Source organism: Chrysochloris asiatica, unplaced genomic scaffold (genome assembly GCF_000296735.1).
Source record: "Chrysochloris asiatica unplaced genomic scaffold, ChrAsi1.0 scaffold00135, whole genome shotgun sequence".
NCBI lineage: Eukaryota > Metazoa > Chordata > Mammalia > Afrosoricida > Chrysochloridae > Chrysochloris > Chrysochloris asiatica.
This window is the reverse complement of record NW_006408653.1, coordinates 6323200-6348301: the sequence shown is the minus strand read 5'-3', so window position 1 is coordinate 6348301 and position 25102 is coordinate 6323200. Positions and strand designations below refer to the sequence as shown.

The 25102-nt window shown below is 38.7% G+C and overlaps 1 pseudogene; it reads left to right on the top strand.

Moving 5' to 3' along the window:
* The first annotated feature begins 9681 nt into the window (after nucleotides 1–9681).
* Nucleotides 9682–24887, top strand: LOC102816386 (annotated as a pseudogene).
* Nucleotides 24888–25102: the final 215 nt, after the last annotated feature.

Genomic DNA, 25102 nt, shown 5'->3' with positions numbered 1-25102 from the left:
CCATCTATTGTTCCAAGATGCTCAACAAAATTCTTGAACTAGAAATTGAAGGGAAAATTAACTCCAGTAGCATGAGAGTACTTGGTGGGTAGCAGTCCTAGATTACGTGACAGTTTGTTGTTGTTGTTAAGTGCCATCAAGTTGGTTCCGACTCATAGCAACCTGTATAGGATTTCAAAGAGGCAGCTGGTGAGCTTGAACCACCGGCCTTGCGGTCAAACTGACTTTGCAGTCCAGTGCATTAACCCACAGCGCCACACCAAGACTCCAGTTGATAATTAAAAGATGTTGAATTTGCCAACTTCACTGAATGATTATACTATTTTGAAAGAAATGAAGAATGAATGACTTTCTATAAATCGAAGTACTTGCTTGTTTTTCTAGCATGTCACCATGTTGTTCACATTAGCATTGCTACAATGTGGTCAGATATGACATAAAGTAATAAACAGCAGGGGTGTCTCCCAGTGGAACATGACACAACATGATGTGTCAAATTTCTTTTGAACCTTTCTTGGGATCCAGTATCAGCCAAAAGGAGGTCATTTTAATTATCAGATGATTAATTAATTAGATAGTTGATTGTCAGAGTTAGATGAATCCAAAGACAGTCTGGTTCATGCATCCATGTGCATATAGGGAAACTGTGACTTTTTAAAATACACCTGCCAAATGAAAAGAAACTAATGTTTAAGAACATGAATTAGTTTTCATGCAAGTAACATTCATGAACAGTCACTATGTAGTATGCCAGATGTTGTATTAAGCATACTCAAAAGTGGAGGATCTTTCCTGCCCTCAAGGGGCTGATATTCAACTTGGTAACACAAGACCTTCCAAGAAAAAAATCTGGATATTTTGTTGTTAGTTGGGTCTGACTCAAGTGGACCCTGTACAACAGAACGAAACATAACTTGACTCTATACCATTCTCATGATCGATAGCATGTTTAAGTCTACCAGACAATACTGTGTTGTGATCTATCAGGTTTTCTTTGGCTATTTTTTAGTAGATTACCAGACCTTTCTGCTTAGTCTTAGTCTGGAAGCTCTGTGGAAACTTGCCCACCATGGCTGACCATGCTATTATTTTAAATACTGGTGGTACAGCTTCCAGCATCATAACAACATGCAAGCCACCACAGGACAACAAACTGACAGATAGGTGTTGATCTAGACATTCAGGGAGTGCATAATTAATATGTTTTACATTGCTATTATTGTTTTTAATTAAAACTAAGGAACAAAATTCTAAAGAAATGAATTTGTTAAAATGAATTATTCACGGTAATTTAACACTATTTGCTTTTTAGTGGAAGCTTCCATATTTCAGGAACAAAGATAACTGGTCAAGTAGAAGCTTAAGAAAGTATAGTAATGAAACCCAGTTTCACTCTAATGAAAAAAAAAAATTGAGAAACTATGTAAAACTTTAATAAACCAGTGTTTTAAAGTTAATGTCTACTTTTTATATGTTTGCTAACAGCAAAAATATAGGACATGAAAAAAAATTCCATTTTACACTTTTTATCCTAAAGAAGAGTATTTTACCTGAGGGAAACCTAAGTTACCATTTCCATTTCTTCTAGGAAGAGCTAGAATCACATATCCCTAATGAACTGTAATAGCCTGTCAATATTGTGAGTTCGTTCATACATATTTAGAAGGGTTTTTGACAATCAGTGGCAATTAATGCATCAAGTAGAATCATTGTCAAATACATTTCTTAAGTATCTATTTGCATGAGATTCTGTCCTCCTCAGTATCATACAAAACAAAATAAATAAGTAGTTAATGTTCTGCAATCTGAGATGTAAAGTACTTTTCATTACTCTAAATTAATGAAGATTTTTTGGTCTAATTGTTTTTCTTCCAATATTTTGTAATTAGTTCCATTGACCTTTCTGGGCCTTGGACTCTTCATCTGCAAAATGAGGTCATGTGACACCACTCACAGAGCTCAACTGATGGCCAACAAGTTCATCTCTAAATCATTTGTGCTATTTTGGGGGCCATTGTACATTAAATAAGATTCCCAGAATATTAGAAGGGATTTTTTAGACAAGAAGAGAGCTAGTCCAAGCAGTAGATGAGTATATGGGGGGAGCAATAGTACTAGTGAGGTACGCACACCATGGAATGGTCAACCATCCAAGATCAAAAGGACATTATTTACCCAAGGACAAAGTTCAAATGGGTTGGTAAAGAAAATCAAATGGAAACAAGAATCACAATGAGGAAGTAGGATAACTGATATTACAATGAGGGGATGGCAATCATTGAAATGAAGCAAAGTCTATGATTTGTTGAATGGAAAACTGATGATCTGCTCTGTAAACCTTCACTCAATTCACAATAAAAAATTTTCAAAAAAGAGAGAGAGAACTATTGGGAATAGTAGGAGCTGCCAGGTCTTCATTTCTGTGTGGTTGAAGCAATTCTAATCTACTGCCTTTTTATGAATCTTTTCAGAGCAGTATTATTCTTGATCCCTCCTTTTCCCTCACTCACACTGACAATATACCAGCAAGTTCTACATGTCCTACCTCTAAAACATGCCTGGAATCTACCCATTCTCTCCATTTCTACCACCAGCTCCCTGTTTAAGTCCTCAACATGTCTCCCCAGGAAGATTTTCATGGTTCCTTCACATCCCTGCTTGACCCATCGAAGTCCAACCCCCACCACAAAAGCGATGTTCTTGAAATGCAGCTTAGTGGGCCTCCACTTGATCACAAATAACATCCACTGATCAACCTCAGCCTGTCATTCTATGTCCCATCCCTTCGTTATTTGTCTTCATAGCATTAACACTATCTACCATTCCTTTGAGTCCTGGTGTGGCACTGTGGGTTAATGCACCAGACTGCAAAGCTGTTTGAACTGTAAGGTTGGTGGGTCAAAGCTCACCAGCTGCTCCTTGGAAACCCTATCCAAGGTCACTATGGATCAGAACCAACTCAATGGCACTTAACAACAACAACACCATTCCTTTACTTACTTAATGACTTATTTTATTCTGGTTTCCAATTATAAATATTTGTACAAGGAATCTTATTGCAAGACTTCTACAATAATGACAAACTAGAAGTAGTCCTAAATGTTGCACAAAAGAGACCTGGTAGGATAAAGCACAGCACAGTCAAGCTATACAATGAAATTCTAAACAGATATTCATGATTATAGTATAAGATTTTAGAATGATGTACAGAGCTGTTAATGATAAATATTAACAAAATAAAAACTAGTTTTGTGAAATAATACATGCAGAGAAAATGATTGGGAATATATATATATATATCCAGATGATGGGATTAAGCATAATTATATTCCCTTTTTGCATACCTGTATGCAATTTCTTAATTGTCTATAATGAATAGGTATCACTACTATAATAAGGTAATATTACTACTAATAATAGTTAACCTCTACTGAGCATTTACTATGTGCCAAACACTTTATTGGTGCCATCTTATTGAATTTTCAACGTGGCACTATGAGGTATGTCCTATGTTCATCCCTACCTTGCGGCTTTGGAAATTGAGAGCTAATGAGCTTAAGTAATTTGTCCAAGTCACACAGTAAATGGAGTGACCTGACTGAAAACCAGTTATCTCTGATACCTAACTCTGTGCTCTTTTTGAGAGGTAAGATAGATGAGAGGTGAAAGGTTCTATTCTCTTTCTTGATCCAAAGGACACATCCTTAAAGCTAGCCAGTACAGAGATTACCAATTTCTGATTTTGAATTTCCATACAAATGTACCTCTTTGACTCTGTTAGCAGCTACTACAAACCTGTGTACCCACCTCTCCCTTTTCTCTCCTCCCAAAGCAACAACTTCATCTCTAGCCCCCTGACCTATGCTCAGAATAAACTGGGCAGTGCATCATGGTTGAATACTGTGAACATCCCAGAACCTAACCAAACACCTCTGTGGTTAGAGCTAATGAGTTAGGAGATTCCAGAATTACAACCATAATATAAATAGAATATGCAAAACGAAGGATGTTTATAGTATGCCAACTAAAGAGAGACTATTTTCTTTACTGAGCTCTCTTACATCACCAAGTAGGAACAGCAAAAAAATGGGTAATCGGCTTGAGGCCAGGGGTTAATCATTCCTACTGAAGAGTGAAGGAAAATTCACAAGATGAAATGACTAATCTGTTTCCACATAACTATAAAAGGCCTCTAACCTTTCAATTACTATATTAAATATGCAACAGTGACTAGTTTCAAGAAGGAGAAAATATTCATTGTAGTGAATGTGTGTTAAGAAAACACCACCTCTTCATTATACTGTTACCCTCTTCCAAGGAGCTGAAATGACTAAAAGAATTTTATTCCATACATTTGTGCCAAATGGCAAATACTCCAAGGCAATTCTATATACAAATAGTTATGGCAATGATTTGCAGAGGGGAATGAATCCAAGTCAATGCAAGTTTTGATTGATTCCATTATGTTAGAGCCTTCAGAGGAATAAGGGAGTGGGGAGGAAGGAGAAGAAGGAAGTAGAGAAGAAAACAACATGTGCTTGTGACCCACTACTGGGGAATGCCTCAGAGCATTGGAAAATGACCAAGTGCCAAAATCTCAATTGGTCCCTCTGCTTCTATTCTCAACATCTTCCATCCAGTCTCCACACAGCAATCTGAGTGATCATTCAAAAACGTAAATCAGAGCTTATCACTGGGTTTTAAATCTTCTCGTGGCTTCCCATTTCACTCACCAAACTCAAGGTGGGAGGAGAGCACACTCCTCACCAAAGTGCCACAAATGTATAGATGTAGTTTTAGATGAAATTGTGTCCCCTACCCCAAAAGATATTATAGCCTCCTAACCCCTGGTACCTATTTAGAAATAGGGTCTTTGAAGGTATTATCAGTTCATGTGAGGTCACACCAGAGTACGTCTTGTCACTGATAGCTGCCAGCTAGTCACCTGTGATTCATGGAGATCCCATGCTACCTGTTCAGCATCGTAGCAACATCCAAGTCTCCACTGACTGGTGGTGGCTGCCCATGAGAAGCACTGGCCAGTAATCAAACCCAATCTCCAGTATGGAGGGTAAGAATCCTATGGCTGAACCACCACTGTCCCCATGATGGAGTATAGTGAGTACTAGTCCAGTCTTAGTGATGTTCTTACAAAAGAATAAGAGATACAGAAACAGAAAGAAAGAATGGCCGAGGGAAGATACATTTACAAACAAAGGAATGCTTGAAGCTCATGGAAGTTGGGAGAGACACAAAAGGGTCTTCCTCCAGAGATTTCACAAGAAGCACAACCCAGCCAATACACTGATTTGGCATCTAGACTCCAGAATTGTGAGATGATAAATTTCTGTTCTATTCCATCCACTTTGTGATGTTTTGTTACAGCAGCCCCACTAATACAGATTCATTGTATCTGCCAACTTCACTGACCTCATCTTCTACCACACACCTCCACTCTAACTACAGTCCAGACACATAGCCCTTTTTTTTGTCCCTAAGACATGGGCTCCTGGTATGGCACTGTAAGATCAGCACTGGACTACGAACCACAAGGGTGCTGTGAGTCAGAACCAAATCGACAGCACTTACTAATATAATAACAAGTCATGCCAAGCTCTCACCTGCACCTGCCTGAGGTACCGCTGGCTACTTGTTTTCAGTAAGATCTCAGCTTCTGTGTTACCCACTAAAAAAGTCCTTTGCTCATCTGCCAGCACCTCACCCCACCTGTGACACGTGTTAGCATTTCACCTTATTTTTTTCTTCACCACATTTATCACTATGCGAAACTGTCATATTTACTTATTTGCTTATTGTCTGTTTCCTCCTACTAGAAAATCAACTCCATAAAAGAACAAGCCATGCCTGTCTTGTCCACTACACATGGTTGGATTCAATAAATATTTGTGGAATGAGTAAATGAATGAAGAGTAGGCAGAAAGAAGAATGTCAGTGTTGACTAGAGTTATCAAAGAAGACTCCAGGAACTCAATGGGCCTTGAAGTATGAATGGTAGTAAACAACCTCAGACCCTGATTGAGCTAATTCTCCTTTACTTTTTTTCTAACTAGAGTACCCTACCTCCTTCACGGTCTGTAAAAGTCAAAGCAAATAACACTGAAAGCAATCACTCAGTGCTTACTGAATTGAATGGCTTTATTATTAGACATGGTATGGCACTGTAAGAGCTAACCACAAGGTTGGCAGTTCAAACCCACCAGCCAATCCTTGGAAACTCTATACAGGGTCGCTATGAGTCAAAACCAACTCCACAGCACTTAACAGTGACAACATTATTAGGCAATTCCAAGTGGCACATGTCACTTATGAGCAGAAGCGATAAGAGCCTGTGTGGGATTCACCACATCTTTCTTAGTTCAGTCATGAGACCAGCATTGTCCCAGATAGAGATGGTTCTAGGTCCAGAGTAAACACAAAATAAAGCACAGTTGCAGGTAATCTCCATCCACTATTGATGTAAACAAACAAAAAATTCATCTCAAGAAATTCCAGTGTTTCCTAATCTCTAGGCCTCTAGCCTATGTAGTCCTGGTGTGGCACCATAGGATAAGCACTCCAGCTCAAGCTCGGTTTGAACTACAAGGTTGGTGGTTCGAACTCACCAACTGCTCCTCGGAAATCCTATTCAGGGTTGCTATGACTGGGAATCTACTGGAAGGCACTTAACAACAACAGGAGGCCTCTAGCCTAACCTAATAAAAAGCACAAGGAATGTGGAATCTTACCAGTCTTTGTGATTGAAATATAAAAATAGCCTTTGTATGTTGTTGTTGTTAAATGCCATTGAGTTGGTTCTGACTCATAACAACCTGTATAGAGTTTCTCAGACTGTGAATCTTTGTGGGAGCAGAAAGCTATAGCTTTCTCCCACCAAGTGGCTGGTAGGCTGAAACCACCAACCTTGTGGTTTGAATTCCAGGGCGTATCCTAGATTATTGCCTTAAACCGTTTTAAACTGCTATGTTAGGTGCCACAGCTAAGTTAGGTGCTGAACTCCTGGTGTGGCGCTGTTAAGATCAGCACAGGACTGCGAACCGCAAGGTCTGCAGTTCAAACCCACCAGCTACTCCTCAGAAAACCTATACAGGGTCGCTATGAGTTGTGAAGCAATGGCACTTAACAACAACAACATGTTAGGTGCCACCGAATGAATTTCCTTCACTGGCACAGATTGCCGGGTCTTTCTCCAGCAGAGTGGCTGGTGAAACTATAGATCTTTTCATTCTGCTTAACCATTGTGCTACCAGAATTCCTTTTTGACTTCCTTCCTAACCATCTTTTTCATTTCTGAAAGATTTACTTTAAAAAAATAATGATAATCTCAATCTCTCTCTCCAGTAGATATCCATAGTCTGAAATTTTAAATCTTAACTGCTTTGAGTACTTGTGCCTTACTTTCATCCCATGGTTCCCAGTACTATGTCAGTTCAACCACAACCAGGTAAGATCCCGAAGGAAATTAATGCTCATTGTGTTATGAAATGTGTGCAGAATAACCCTTAACAACAAAAATCCTCTTTCCATTCATGTTTTTAATAATAATGAACAAGAAAAGAAAAAAACAAATGAAGGAGCAGCAAGAATTTATTAGGTAGTTGTTTGGGAAGTAAGGAATTGACAGCTTTTCCCTTGGTATGACAGCAGGTCTTGATCTTTGTTTGACTAAGACTAAGATTGTGATATATTTGACTTTAAACATTACATCCTGTAGAGAATTCTAAGGCCAAGGGAAAACTTGATAAATAGAAGGAAATAATGCTTTCTAAACTTTATTGAAAGGCTTCCTATTTTAGATTCCAGAGTGTCAGGTATAGCAAATTAAGTTGTATGTGTGACAAATAATATCATACAAATACATATATTGAAATAGTTTTTCAACTTCTACAAATCAGAAAGCATCCAAACATAATGATGTGATGCTGTAGGATCAGCACTAGACTGTGAACCACAGGTCAGTAGTTCAAACCCACCAGCTGCTCTGTGGAAACCGTACACAGGGTCGCTATAAATTAGGACCGACTCAACAGCACTTAACAACAACAACAACCCAAACATACACAGATATACACACACACATACTCAGACTTTGTGGAAGAGAGGGAATTCTGCCACATGTGACAAAAGTGAAATCCTTAAGGCATAGTTTTCAAATTAATGAGAAAAAAGTAAATTCATAATATGTAAAAGAAAATTATAAAACAAAACATTCAAATGCCCTACTAAAATTTATTCATTCTTTTATTCATTCAATCAACACTTATTGAACATCTAATATGTGCCTGGCATTATGCAAGACATAATGGTGAGCAAAACATAGCCCGATTCTGAAAGAGCTTGCATTATATCAAATCCTACTCATCACCAAAGAAATTCAAATTAAAATGGGCTTTACCTATCATACTTCTCAATTTACATCTGATCAATTTGGCAAGAAGCTTACAATTTTTAAATGTTTAGTTTTCATAATTCCACTCCAGGGAACTTATCCTAAGAGAATAATCAGATATGCAAACAGTTATGTATTAGGATGTTAATTGTGCTATTTATAATAATGGAAACTGGAAATCACCTTAATGTTCAGCAACTAGTGATGGATTAAATAAATTATGACACAGGCACTAATTGTTTTTTCTAAAACTAGGTAATGTCATTGGAAATTTCTTAAAATAATATTGTGATTGAAAATGCATAATACAAAAGTAGAGAAGGATATAGCATGTTATCAATAAGTGTATTGGACAGTTTCTACTGTAAAAGAATAACGTTTTAATTTTTTAAATAATAATAATAACAAACCCACTGCCATCAAGTTGATTCTGATTCATAAGGATCCTTTTAGGCTTTCTAACACTGTAAATCTTAACTGGAGCAGAAAGCCTCACCTTTCTCCCACAGAGCAACTGGTGGGTTTGAACTACCCACGTTGCTTATCCTACAGCGCCACCAGAGCAGCTTTTAAAATAACCAGCCTGAACGCTTTTGACAACGATTCCATCTTATAAGTTGTCAAGTGGACTGTCTAAATATGCTTTTTTAATGCTCATAACTCAAGTAAATTTTGGAGCATGCTGGGATAAGAAATCCTCCTAATGATGGAAGGAATTACAAATACCATCCAATAGTAAATTGTTATTTTATTGTCAAAAGTCTGTTTTCAAAGAAAGTTCAGAGTTTAGTATGACATTCACCACTCCCTTTATATGATCTACATAGTCTATGAAATAATTTGGAAATCAGATAACCGCGATTCAGTTTAGGCCTAGGGCTTTCCCCGTCATCCCCTAGCTAGTGAAGGGCCACGCAGGGCCCTCACAGTCTGCAGATGACTGCTCCGGGAGGGAAACTCGCTACTCCACTTCCTGCCTGGGGGAGGCACTTGGGCCCTTGCCCGGATTTTAGAAACCTGTTCGAGCCATGCCTTTAAGGCTGAACGTTCTTAGTTAGTAAATGTTTATTTCGCTCTCGGAGAACTCAGAACTAATCACTGCCACTTCTCTTTAATAATAAATGGTGAACTTCAAATGCAGCATAACTCAACCGACTAATCAGCGCTCGATGGGAGGTGCAAAACTGTTTCAAACCCACCAGTCTACATGAAAGAAGGAACATTTCCGGCTCCAGCTCTCGGTGGCCCAGAATAAACTTAAACCAAATGGGAAGATGTTGATGCGCCCGCCCCCGGCGCGCCTACTGCGGGAGCCGGGGATCCATCTGCCAACAGCCCGGCCCGGCCTTTCGGGCCATTCCGCCCCTTTCCCGTTCACCCCGGGGACCTTCAAATCACACGGCTCTGCCTGCCAGACAATCTGGGCTGCTGCTCCCTTGGGTTTTCAGTGCTTCCTTTTAAACTCGCTGTTCTGTTGCAAACCAATTAGTCCTTTCCGTTTTCCCAGGGCAAGCGGTGGAGAGTGGGAAGCGCCCCGCGCGCCCCTTGCCTGCGGAAACAGGTGGGCTCCGCGCAGTGGGCTCCGGGGCAGCAGCGCCTCGGCTCACCTGAAAGGGGTCAGCACACAGGTTGGCATTTGCTCCAGGATTCCAGCCCCTTGGTCTTCAAAATCTAACTTATTTAGGGAAGGGAAGGGCCGCTCATTTGCTGTTTTCCTTTTGGAAAGTGAAAAACAAATTCTAAGGGCCAGGACATACACTTCGCATCATAAAAGCAGCAAGGACTCTCTTTAATCCACTGCTGATTTGGAAATGCTAGCAGACCTTTGGAAATGTTGAAAGATTGTTGTCCCAGACACAGGAATAAGGATATTCAATGTGTTGATATGAATCATACTTACCAAAAATCCTATTAAAACAAACTGAGTTTCGTTGAATCCCATATTGCTGAGTATATTCCTTGAATCCTGTATTTCTGAATTCAAAGCATGAGGACTTGAGACAAGCTAACCCTATGTCATGTTCTAGCTTTAAATGATCACTCCATTGCCTCCAAATTATCCCACCGTTTCTATAATGCAGAACCAAATAGATCCTAATAGCAATCAATGTGTTTTCAAATAACATGTCGGTTGCATTTTAAACATTAATTAAATTAGATTTGGTGGCTACACCATAGGGAATGATATTAAAATGGCTTTGATTCATTCAGAAAGGAGACCGCAAATATATTTTTAATTCTACTCATTTAACAATCCCTAGGAATGGAGAACAGATGAGAAACTCTTGTTCTGCAACCGTTCACGAGTGGAAGTTTTCAGTGATGAGCATGGAGTGCCTCTCTGTGGCAGAAGTTAAGCACTACAGTTTTTCTTGCTTATAGGTGAGTTAGTGGTATTTTCAATAACCTCATATGCATGTGAAAGCTGGACGGTGAATAAGGAAGACCGTAGAATAATTGATGCTTTTGAGTTATGGTGTTGGAGGAGAATATTGAAAGTGCCATGGGCTGCCAAAAACACCAATAGATCTGTTTTGGAAGAAGTGCAGCCAGAATGGTCCTTGGAGGCCAAGATGGCCAAACTTCGTCTCTCATACTTTGGACATATTGTCAGGAAGGAACAGTCACTGGAGAAGGATATCATGTTTGGTAAGGTGGAGGGTCAGAGAAAAAGAGGAAGACCACCAACGAGATGGATTGGCCAAGTGGCAGCATCGATGGACTCAAGCGTGGCAACAGTAGTGAGGTTGGCCCAGGATCGGGCAATGTTCGTTCTGCTGTGCATAAGGTCACTATGGGTCGGTACCGACTCCATGGCATCTAACAACAACAACAACAACTGTGCTTTTAGGAACCTGGGAGTCCATTACTTCTGCCCACTCCTGAGGTCAGAGGTTACTTTTCTTTGGTTACTTTTCTTTGATTACTTTTGGGCTGAATTTAACTCTTCTTCTTTGGAAACACATCTTTGAATAAATGAGTGAGTCCTTCCTCTTGTTTCCTCTTCTCCCAAAGCTTCTTCTCTGATGACCAAAAGGAACACTATTTTATTGAAGCCGCATAGCTGTGACATTGAGGAACGGAGAGAAGGAAGTGACAAGGAGCACAGATAGGTTTTTATCTTAGGTGCTGATCAACAACTGGCAGTGACCGCCACAAGAGAGGAGCCCTGATAGCACAGTGGTTAAACGCTTGGTGGTTTGAACCCACCAGTTGCTTTCCAAGAGAGAGCTGTGGCACTCTCCTTTCTTAAAGATTACAGACAATGGGTGGTTCAACTCTGTACTCTAGGGTATGAGGTGGAAATGACTTCATGGCAGTGGGTTTGGGGTGTGGCCACGGAAAGCTACTGAAGTCGTGTATGGGTTTGGAGGGAGAAAACAGAAGCAATGAGTTAGGGACAGGGAGTGAGTTAATCACTTTGACTCTTGTTGCTAGGTGTCTTCAAGTCAGTTCTGACTCATAGTGACCCTATGCACAGCGGAAGGAAACACAACCAGATCCTGTGCCGTCCTCACGAGTATTATTACACTTGAGTCCATTGCTGCTTCCATGATGTCAATTTGTCTTGTTGGGGGTCACTTTTTTGCTGACCCTCCACTTTACCAAGCATAATATCCTTCTCCAAGGACTACTGGTCCCTCTTGATAGCATATCTGAGTATGAGAGACAAAGTCTCACCATCCTGGCTTCTAAGGAGCATTCTGACTGTACTTCTAACACAGATTTGTTTGTTCTTCTGGCAGTCCATACTACTTTGTCTATTAGAAGCTGAAAATTGTAAATTTTTTTATGTATTACAGCCCTAGCGACTTAGCTAATTTTCACTGGCCTTTTCTAATTAATTCAATCTTCTTTAAAATCAAAAGTAAAAGCCATATCTTCATCATATTCCCCCAGTCTTGTCAAACAATAAATTCCATTTTTATTTATGTGATACGTGGCAGCAAGAATCATTTTCTGAGTAACTCTTGTTGTAGCCTTTTATTCTGGTTTTCCAGAGACTGGTCCGTTTCTTTGTCCATCTGTGTTCTACTCCTCAAACTTAATCTGATTGTGTGCCTCTATGTGTCAGTGCTCCTCCAAGCATGCAGCATGTAAGTAGGAACCAATAGAGGGAATTACTAATAGTTATGTTGGGAGAGTAGACACCAACTGGGACTACTGCTGGCAAATAGAGCCATGTGATCACCCTCCTTATACGCCCAAAGGCCAGGGTCACTGCACATCCCTAGAATCAAAGAGCAACTAGGTAACTATATACCTGCAACATCTCTGTGAATGCCTCCCCAATAAACAATCTTTAAAACTGATGTGTATACTGCTTGGTCCTTCACTCTTATTTTCACAACAATTCACTCTTCTTGGCCTACTACACACCCTCAGAAGCTGACATTTAAGTGCCCAGAAGACCAGAAGAGGCATAACTCTACTTTACACTGTTCAAGTGCACATTAAGTGACTCATGCTTTAATTCACTGAGGAAAGTGGCTATAATGAACCAGAGTGGCTCTGTACAATTAGCACTGGACTGCGATCCACAAGGTCAGTAGTTCAAATCCACCAGCTGCTCCTGAGGAGAAAGATGAGTCTTTCAGCTCCTGCAAAGATTTATAGCCTAGGAAATCCTATACAGGGTTGCTATGAATCAGAACCAACTCCACCACACTTAACGACAATAGTAAAGCTCTTATTTAAAAAAAAAAAAAGTAAATTTCTTTTAAAATTAAAATTACTTACAGTTTATACATCTGGGTTTTTTTGTTTTAAAAAAAATAACAAAAAGGTTTTCTTACAGTTTGTAAATCTGGAACTTTTTGTTTAAAAAATAGATTTTCCTAAAACTAATAGGTGTTCTCATTTGTTTGCTTTTATCTACCAGTGTTTAAAACCCAAGTATGTCTTCTACAATTGAAAATTCCAGCTCAAACTTCAAGCAAGGGTTGATCCCGAGGTATCGATAGTGTCACTAAAATGTTGGCTGATTTCCATTTTTCTGCTTTTTCTTCCCTGAGGACCCATTCTGAAGATAGATTACTAGACTCAACAACACAATCATGGATGCAATCTTCCATGTTCACATTCAGAGCAGAGACTATTTCATCCCTCAGCCATAAAATAAAAGTCCTGAGCTTCCTGCTGAATAAATCATCTTGGGTTACATGAGTAATCCTGAACCAATCACTGTGACCGGGCATCCTGTCCACTAATTGGCTTAGGTGTGGGCAATATGTCCATGTGTAAACCAGCTATTCAGGCAAAGGAGATGGGAATACTCTGGATCACTCAGCTTCTGAACAAAGAGTGAGAAACTGAACAGAAATGAAGGAAGTAGTTCAGTGTTCTCTAAGGAAGAATAAAAGATGAAAATGACTGAGGCATTTGAATGAAAATATTTTTCAAAAGAAAATAGCTTCTGTGCAGAGTAGGGAATAGACACAGGATAATTTGGGTGCTGGGGAGGGGAGCAATACACAAAAAATGGGAGGGGAATGGAAGAACAAGGTGGATGGGAGAACAGTTAAGCAGTTTTGCATGGGCTAAGTGGGACGTAGGTAATAATGATGTATGCACAACCTTGGAACAACAGGGTTCTGGGATATAGGGATTAAGGCACAGTTTGAATGGGCAAAAGGGGGGAAATAATGTTAAGATGCTTGGCTGTCTTTTCAATCTTCGTTTCCATTGCATACCATTGTAAAATAGACACTTGAGGGGGAGAGAAAGGAATAGGCAGAAATATCATCATAAAAAGCTTGTAAGTCCATCTTCTGCCTATAACTGATTGGAATACCTAAAATGGGACTACAAAGTGTCCAGTGAAAGAGACTTCCTGTGGAGCCTCTTCATTACATAAGACCATAGGTTGAATCCTGAACCCCATCCAGAATCCTCTGAGGTGGAGAAATCTCCACTTAAAAGGACAAGCAGATCAGCTTGGAGTGGCTAGAAGAACAAAAGATAATTCTTGAAAGAAAGACTGATAGGAAAAATACAAAACAATATAGGCAGACCAGCTGATTACTACAAGAACAAGCAAGTTGCTTGCCCTGGAGACATCAAGTGGTTGGGTCCTCTCAGGGCAAACCCCTTCCAAGACTTCAAGGGGAATACACGAGCAGACATGCAGTCTGACTGGTGACCACGTTGGCCACTGATAAAGGGAAGTGAGGGAAAAACAGCAATGAAGCTGTGAGCTAAGTCCTACCAGTATCACAAGACCTGGGGACACTTGGGCCCAGAGTCAGTGAAATAAGTCAGTGATAAGAAGTGAGGGGATATGTACAAGAACACCTACACTTGCAGATAATACCCACTTGACCTGGCTTCAATGACTGGATGATCAGAGCTCCACTAGAAGAATGAAGAGGGAAAAAAGAGTAATCTGATATAAGTTGACGAACTTGACCTATGGATGCAGTAACTCAAAAGAGGGAACAAATCTTTACAGCTAGGATTATTCCCACCCCCTTGATACACAGGGTAGACAGGGATGGGCAACTTGGACATTGGCTACCCAAAATGCGGGTGCTATAAAGGCAAGAAGTGACTGGCTTACAAGCTTTCAAGAGGAGCCTAGATCCAGAGGGCATGGAGGAAGGTAAAATCTCCACTGAGTAGTATCCAATCTGTCTGGGCAGGGCTGATGAAAGGAGATGAAAAAAGCACTTATGTGGTACAGTGGTGAATAATTGCTCTCAGGACTGACTGTGAGAGTTGAAAATGTAAAGGTAGAGGTTTTGTAGCAAAAGGAGGGGAGTGGTTGACTTTGCAGTCCAGGAGACGAGGTCCCTGGGACCATCAAGGGAGAAGAGCAAAGTGCGGGACCCTACCCAGAGAAACAGTGATGCCAGAGATGGAGGCAGAGACAATGACATGGAGAGATAGACCCAGAGAGGGAGAGGGGCTGTGTGCTGACAGCCAGGGGACAGGCTTGCAGGGTATACCCTTTGGTTGTTTGATGATGCATGGAGGGGATTGTAACCATGGCAATGAAACGATATACAATAGGATGAATGCAAAGCTAATGTTCTCCCATGTAAATTATCACCCAATTCACAATAAAAACTTTAAAAAAGAAAATAGCTTCTGGATTATACAATACTTAAGAAACAAAGTTTAATTTGTTGTGAACCTATGGAGAAGCAGGGTAGAGTAACTTGTCCTCCCTTTTGCTATTGTAAAAATGTTTAATTTAAGAGTGTATGGGGGAAGAAGAGTCCCCAATGAATAGTTTTCATCTTGTCTAGATGGGTCTGGTGAAAAGAGATGGGGATAAGATTCTTATGATTCAATAGTGAATAATTGTTATCATGACTAAGTGCGACTGTCACAATTGTAAAGGTAGAAGTTTTGTAACAAAAATAGTGGAATAGTTCATCTTATAGTCCAGAAACAAAGGACCCTAGGACCATCAAGGGAGAAGAGCTCAAGCGGAATGCGAGACCTTATCCAGAGAAGCAGCAATAGCAGAAATGGAGACATGGAGAGAGGGAGCAGCTAAGGACTCTACATTCATGGGAAGAGAGGGACTGAGAGCTGGTGACCAGGAAGTAGACTTGCAGGATGTGCCCTTTGATGGTGTAAATTATTATATATGCCTGAGTGTTTAAAAAAAAAATTTTTTTTTTTCAAAGCTAAAGTGAGTAGAGAGAAATACGTTAGCTGATGGTACATGGAGGGGATAATAATCATTGAAATGAAACAAGGTGTATGATTTGTTGCATGTAAAACTGATGATCTGCCATGTAAACTTTCACTTAATTCAATTCACAATAAAAACTTTTAAAAAAATAATAAAAAACTTTAAAATCCTTCATGAATAACAGCAAAACATTGTTAATGACAGGAGGTAAGCCCATCAGGTTGGAAAGCACTCAAAATATAACTGAGGAAGAGCTGCCTCCTCAGAGTAATGAGGCAAATAGTGTAAAGCTTCCAGGACCTTCATTTGCTAATAGGCCACAACTCAAAATGAGGAGCAACAGCTGCAAACATCCATTAATAATCAGAACATGGAATGTACAAACTATGTTGTTGTTGAATCTAGGAAAATTGGAAGTTGTCATAAATGAAATGGGGATAGAGCTTCCACCATGATGGCGAACTAGACTGACACACTACATGGACTCTCTACAACAAAGATGTCGTTGTTGTTGTTGTTAAGTGCCTTTGAATCAGTCCTGACTCATAGTGGCCTTGTTTAGGGTTTCTAAGAAGCAGCTGGTATGAGAGACCAAATGCAACAGACACAAATGAAAATCCTGGAACCATGAACTTCAGAAGAAAGGCTAAAGATGTGGATTAAGCACTTGCTTTGAGGAGAAGCTGAGCAGGAACAGCAAGAGACGGAGAATGACTGGTGAATGGCCAGCCAGACACAGCACAATCATCTTGAATTGTTGTGAGCACCTTTGGCAACAGAAGGTGACCTGGCAGAGCACATTCACAAAGGTGACAGGAAAGTTGCATTCCTTCTTTTTCCCCATGCATCCTTGCTGATTAGAGGTGTGGCCAACTCACACTCTCTTCCACCCTCATCACAGACACTGCTTTCTGGGAGTTCAGACTCACATGGTTGGGAGTCATGCCAGTGTGAGCAGGGTACCAGCTGCACCACCTTAGTGCCTGATTCAGGCAGGTTCTGCTTCAGACCTACATTACCCCCAGAGCCACCAGACGAGCATGAGTCTAGCAGAAACCCTTATAACCAGCCACCCTACCCCCAGCTGTTCTGTGGTCCTAACAGACTCTGAAACCAGCTCCATCAAGGGCCTCCACAAACTACTTCTGGATTGCGTGCCCTGAACATAGATAGCAACTAGGCCTATAGGAACTCCATCTAGGGCCAGGAACTCCACTGTCACATGCCTCTCACACTCACCTTGTAAGTTCCTTGGTTGACAGGAGCCTCCCTTCCACCTCCCTCCAGCACCCCCCCGCCCCCGCCAAGTTTTCTCCTCTCAGTTTCCTACAGTTGCACTGAATTTTGGTTTCGATTTTTTTTCTTTTGTTGTTTCATTGTTTTTGTTTATTTATTCTTTCTTCTCTTCCCACTCCATTGAATTTATCCTTTCTAGCTCCACTGTAATTTTTTTATTAATTTCTTCTGATTCTCAATTCCCCCCTCCCTTTTTTCCCCTTTACTTTACTACTCTCTATTCTCTCTTTTCATCTTCCCTCTCCCTGGGTTATTTAAGTTTGGAGGAGCTTTTTCTTTCTTTTATTTTCTTTCTTATTTTTCTCTTCCATAGTTTTATTTTCCTATTTCTGTTTTCTCTTTTTAGTTATTATATTATGTTTTATGGTCGCTGCCTATTTTTATTTCTTTTTATCTTTAATATTTTTGTTTTTTATTATTGTTTGCTTATTAATTTATTCTGTTTCATTTTATTGTGTGTAGGGTGGGGGTTGTTTTCTACTCTTTCTCACCCACCAGGAGATAGCAAGCATCACCATACAGCCCAGCATCAACAGTACCCTGTGCAGCTCCACCCACTGGGCAAGAGCCCTTATCAGTTCCTATACCACCTGATCAGTGATAGACAGAAGCCAACATTAACAATACCCACCTTAAACTGAGGTGCACAAATAACAAATGGAGAGCAGTGCACACACTTCCATTCTCTAACTACACCAACAGGAGGCAGTTGGTGAGAGCCTAAGAACACATCAACATACAATCATCAATTAAATACAAATAGACAACACCACAATGTCCCAGAAACAACAGACAATTTTAGCTCACATGAAGAAACAAGAGAGAATCGTTAAAACAAATTACCAAGATGCAGAACCAGAAAATGTTTCTGAGGAAGAAAAGGTCATGGAACTAATTGAAAAATAATTCAAAAGAATGATTTAGGCATCTTCAGAGCACTGATAGAAAGATTGAGGAAAGCACAAAATAATTTAGAAGCATACAAGAAAACACTATAAGAACAAAGTAAATGCAAATTTTGAAACAATATAAACCCTATAATTAGAAATCCACAAAATCAATACTGAGATTTTAGAAATGGACAATACAGGAGTAGATTAAAAGCAATGGAAGCCCCTATTAGTGAGCTTAAGGATAAATCTCCCAATACTAATATGCTAGAAGAACAATCAGAAAGAAAAAGTCCAAAAAAAGCTTAAGAGTTATGTGGGACACCATGAAGAGGAACAACTTATGGATGATCAGAGTTCCAGAACAGGAAAATACAATAAAAACCACAGAGAAAATTGTCAAAGAGTTGTTGGGAGAAAACTTCCCTGATATTGTGAATGATGAAAAGATAAGCATACACGAAGCAGAACAAGCCCCAAACAGGATAGATTCCAAAGGAAAATCACCAAATCTTATAATAATCAATTTTCTAAAACCAAAGACAATGAAAAAGTCCTGAGACCACCTCGTGAAAAACAAAAGGTTACCTACAAAGGAGAACCAATAAGACTAAGCTTTGGTTTCCCAGCAGAAACCATGCAGGCAAGAAGGCCTTGGAATGACATGTACAAAACTCTGAAAGGAAAAATTGCCAACCAAGAATATGAGAGCAAAATTAAAACATTTCAAGATAAACAGAAATTAAAGGAATTTTTAATAACTAGATAAAATTTACCAAAAAAAAAAAAAAAAGGCTAAAGGGTATTCTTTGGACTGAGAACCAACAACTGCAGACAACAATCTGTGATTACCATTCATGACAACACCACTCAGAACTCAATTCAGAATAGAAGTATTTTAAGTAAAACAAGCATATAAGACTGAAATTAGAGAACCAGAGCTATACATCTATAATGAGGTCAACTACAAAGCAAAAAGATAGAATAGTGTAGATACAGAACTTTCAAATGGTGAGGAAGGCAAATAGATTTCAAGATACAAGAGACAGTTTTAAATGGAAAAAAAAAATTAATAAATCACAGAGTAACCTTTAAAATTAAAATACCTTCACATCAAAACAAAAAAGAGGAAAATCAGAACTATTTAGGAAACATTAACACAACAGAAATTAAAATGGAAAGAAAACCCACAAAAAAATGAACTCAGAGACAAAGAAACCAGAAGCACCACAAAAAAACACACAGCAAAATGACAGCAATCAATTCATACTTATGAATAATTATACTGGGTATAAATGAATTAAATGATTCAGTTAAGAGAGAGAGTAGCAGAATGGATAACAAAACAGTATTCTTCAATATGCTGTCTACAAGAGTGTAATAGCAAAAAGAAACAGATGTCTAGTTAAACACTCTTTGGTACATATACACAATGGAATACTACACAACAATGAAGGATAATGATGAATCTGCAAAATGCCTCATAACATGGATGAACCTAGAAGATGTTGTTAAGTGCTATCAAATCAGTTCTGACTCAGCAACCCTATATAGGATTTCCAAGGATAAGCTGTTGGGTTTGAACTGCCAACCTTGTGGTTTGCAGTCCAGTGCTGCTCCTACAATGCCATACCAGGAGTCCAATTATGCTGAGTGAAATTAGTCAATCACCAAAGGATAAATATTATATGAGGTCACTGTTGTAAAAAGTTAAGAAAATGTTATATTGATAAAACATTGTATGAATGTTACCAGGTTGGGGGAGAGAAAATTATTCACAGGCTAAAGGGCAGACACATGTAAACATGAGTGATGGAACTGACAATATTCAAGAGGGAGGTTGGCAGAAGAAAGATGGATGTAGCAGGAGACACAGGGAGGAATGCAAGAGTTAAAATGAATAGAGGTAAAATACTGCTAACAGATAGTGCATGGAGGAGATTGTAATCACTGCAATGACGCAAAGTACATGATTTGTTGAATGTAAAACTGATGATCTGCTCTGTAAACCTTCACACAAAACAAAAATCCTCACAATTAGACGTATAAATAATGTCATCACAAGTAAAGACCGAAGTTGTCAAAGACTTCATTTTGCTTGGATCCACAATCAACACTTATGGAAACAGCAGTTAAATCAAAATGACATATTTCATTAGGCAAATCTGCTGCACAAGACCTCTTTAAAGTATACAAGAGTAAAGATGTCAGTTTGAGAACTAAGGTGTGCCTGACCCAAGTTATGGTATTTTCAACAACCTCAAATGCATATAAAAGTTGGACAGTGAAGAATTGATACATTTGAGTTATTGTCTTAGAGAAAAATATTAAAAGTACCATGGACTGCCAGAAGAACAAATAAATTTGTGCTGGAAGAAGTACAGACAGAATATTCTTTAGAAGCCAGGATGACAAGATTTAATCTCTCATACTTCAGATATGTTATCAAGAGAGACCAGTCCCTGGAGAAGGACATCATAGAAGGTCAGCAAAAAAGAGAAAGCCCCCTCCTCCCCCAAAAAAACACAGACTGGTACAGTGGCAGCAGCAATGGGCTCAAGTGTGACAACAATTGTGAAGAGAGTGCAGGAAGGGACAATGTTTCAGTCTGTTGTTCCTAGGGTCACTATGAGTCAGAACCAATTCAATGGTACCAAACAAGAACTAGCTTCTTGTGCTTTTCTGCAGAGCAGTAAATACACTGACTTAATTTAAACAGTATTGTTGTTGTTAAGTGCTGTTGAGTCAGTTCCGACTCATAGCGACCCGGTATAGGGCTTCCAGGGAGCTAGTAAGTTTAAACCACTTATCTTGTGGTTCAAACCGACCTTGCAGTCCAGTACTTTATGCTACAATGCCACACCAAGACTTATTTAAATTAAATATGTATGATAAAATTTCAAGTTAAACTACTGAAAGAAAAGTGTGTATTATTTTTAACTAGTAGGAGTAAAAAAACTGGTTATGCAACAAACAAAATGAATCAATCAAAAAACAAAAAGGTAAGGGAAAGAAAGAAGAAAGATGAACCAAACAACATTTAAAAAACAAGTCAAATTAATCAATAATCACACAAAAAATAAAAGAATTAAACACAAATTGAAAGAAAAAGGATTTCCTCTTAAATTTAGCTATGCTACTTATAAGTATGTGAATAGGTAAAAAAATCTTAATGAAACAAAAAAATTCAAACAAAAAACAAAATAATGCAGAGATTACTACTGCGTTAAAACTGGATGAAATAAAATGTAAATCAAAGAGCATTATTGGGGATAGAGACAGTCACTACATAGTGATAAAGGTTTTCAATTTGTCGTGTAATTATAACAATCTTAAACTTGGATGCACATAATAAAACTGCCTCAAAAACTTGGCAGAAATTTTAGGACACTTCTAGTAATTACTGATGCCTTTAGAAGGCAGAAAATTAATACAGATAAAGACTATTTAAACAACATACATATTTACTCTTTAGATTGTGAATCCTTGTTCTTTTTGGTAATGGGAAAACGTAGCACAGAATGTGGATGTAATAAGTACAGCTTAGAAAGATAAGCGCTGGACTACTAATCACACTAACCACAAGGTCTGCAGTTTAGATGTACCAGTTACTCTTAGAAACCCTAGAAGGGTCACTATGCATCAGAACTGACTCAAAAGTACATAGCAACAACAACCAAAGTAAACCATACCACTAAGTAATGCACAAGAGAAGAAGATGTTTATGCTAAAGAAGATGATATATATAACTTGGCAACAACATCAACCAAAAACAAAAAATGAGTATATGATCACATGTAGGAATATAGACTTATGTGTACGGGTAGGGACAGGTGAATGAATATATATGCATAGATTGTTATTATTAATTTAATGTGAAAAAAAAGTAAATGTATATATATAGAGAGAGAGATTTATAGAAATTCATCCCTGGCCAACCTAAATTAAAGGAAATGCTAAAGGTTATTCTTCAGGCCGAAGGCAAATAATCCCAGATGTCAGCTCAAAGGTACAGGGAGGAATGAAAAAGTGACGAGATACTATGTGGTAAATGTGTATATAAAACAAGACTACTGTCTTATAGGTCATTAAATAATAATGGTGCAGAAGCCAAGAGAAAAGTAAGTGAAGTCAAAGTGTTCTACAGTCTTTGTGTCTAAGTGTGGTCCCCATATCGCATTATCATCATCATTTTTGGAAACTATTAGAAATGCAAATTCTCAGGTATCACTTCAAATCTAAATCATAAAAAAACTCCAGATAATTTTGATGCAAGCTAAAATTTGAGAACCATTGCCCTAAGAAATAACAAAAATACTAAATTTGCCTTGGATTTTAATGAATCATAGAACATGCCATTATCTCTTAGATAACAAGTAAAAGAATTAAACACAAATTAAAAGAACATGTAAAATAGCATATAATGAATGAACGGAAAAGTATAATAACAAAAATTACTTAATTAAAAAAAGACAAGATCTTTAACAAATAAGCAAAATCAATTCAATTTAAAGAAGAAATTATAGTTTTATCGGCAAATGGTGGGAGGAGAATTGTATGATCAAATGCAAAAAAAAAAAAAACAACAACAAAGAAAATGTATCTTATACCTCTTACAAAAATTAACTCAAGATGGATCATGGACCTAAATTTCAGATGCACTACTGTAAAACTTCTAGAAAATAACACAGGAGAGAATTTAGATGACTTTGAATTTGGCAATGAATTTTTAGATAAAACACCAACAGTGCAATCCATGAAAGAAAAAAAAAATGATTAGTTGGACTTCATTAAAATTTAAAACTTCTGCTCTGTAAAAGAAACTGTTTTATAAAATGAAAAGACAATCTATACGATGGTATAAAATGTTAGCAAAATAGTTATCTGGGGGAAAATTATGTCAAAGCTATACAAAAAAATCTCTTTAAACTCAACAGTAAGAAAACAAGTAGCCCAATTTTAAAATGGACAAGATATCTGTATTGACACCTTATCATCACTTGTCATTGTTGTTGACAAGTACTGTTGAGTCAGTTCCAACCCATAACAACTCTGTACAGGGTTTCCAAAGAGTGACTGCTGGGTTTGAACCACCAACCTTGTGGTTAGCAGTCTAGTTCTTATCCTACAGTGCCACATCAGGATTGCAAATTTAAATAGCAATGAGATACCACCACACACCTATTAAATGGCTAAAATTGAAAACTCTGACAATACAAAATTCTGGCAAACACATGGAGTGATAGAAACTTTCATTACTGCCTTCAGCAAAATGGTACTTGCATATAAAATTAATAATGCTGTCCAATGATTTCCTCATTCCATTGGGCTACCTCTCTTTGGAATGGGCACAAACATAGAATTCTTCCAGTCAGCTGTCCAGGTAGCTGGCTTCCAAGTTTCTTGGATGAGTGAGTGCTTCCGTGCTTAATCAGTTTGTTGAAAGATTTCAATTTGTATTCCTTCAGTTCATGGAGCCTTGTTCTTTTCCAATGCTTTCAGTACATCTTGGGCTTCTTCCTTCAGTCTCATTGATTCTTAATCATATTCTACCTCTTGAAACGGTTGAATTTAGACCATTTCTTCTTGGTACAGTGACTCCATCTTCTTTGGATGTTTTCTGCATCATTCAATATTTTACCCATATTGTTGTTGTTGTTGTTAAGTGCCGTCGAGTCAGTTCTGACTCATAATGACCCCGCATACGCGTTCCGAGGAGCGGCTGGTAAGTTTGAACCACAGATCTTGTGATTCAACAAACCAACCTTGTAGTCCAGCATTATCCTGCAACGCCACACCAGGACTCCAGAAGTTGGAGCTTCCTCATTGAGCACATTACCTCACTGTCCTGAGAAGAAAAAGGGACCAAGTGGCCACATGACCTCAGATCAAAAGCACTCAAAGCATCTGTTACAGCTTCTTCAGAGCACACTGCAGTTTTAGGAATTCATAAACCACTTTTTGTCAAGAGCTCAAGCTTAGATGAACAGCTGCCAAGACCTTGCGGTGGTGAGGAAGAAAAACTGAAGAGAAACGGGAGGTCAAGCCAGCCTGCTGGCATGGCTCTCATTTATGAGCCCTTTTCTGCCACACACTCTTTCCCTAGCTCTCCACATTCTAACACCACACTCATACAGCAGAATCTCACACACACACACACACACACAAAAGCAACATCAGAAGGCTCCATTGTTGCTCCATTGCTAAAGTTGAAAATTCTGGCAAGAGGAAGCCACTTCTTCAGACCTGGGCCTCACCCTCAGAGACACATACAGTCTCATTTCAGCCAGAAACTAGAACTGGGTCAGCCAAGCACAGACTTAATTCTGTGAAACCAGTGAACAAAACAGCCATGAAAGTTGCTAGCTCCAGTTTGGGAACTGCTACCATCATCAGTGAGAACTTGATCAATGAAGCTGTAATGAAGAAATACAGTCCCTCATGCCCTGCTTTTGCTTATGTGCAGTTGACGCATGATGAGCTGTCTCAGTTGGTCCTCAAACAGAAGGAAACAATCAGCAAGAAGGAGTTTCAGGTTCTAGCACTTGAAGACTGTATAGAGAATCTGCTAGGCAGAGTTATGAAAGAAACACCCAACATCCTCCATGTCTCCGCTCAGGTTGGCAAAAAAAAGGCAGGAAAAATGTGAATCACCAGAATAAAACATTGAAACGTTAAAAAGAAAAAAATCATAGAATCCTAAATTTCAAGTCAAACTTTGATTTTTTCTTCAGTTCTGTCAGCATGAGAAATGCTGAGGTGTTCTTCCCTTTTTGTTTTATAACTCCATATCTTTGCATATTTCATTATAATATTTGACTTTGTCTTTGAAATTTTCTATTCAGCTATTTTACATCCTCATTT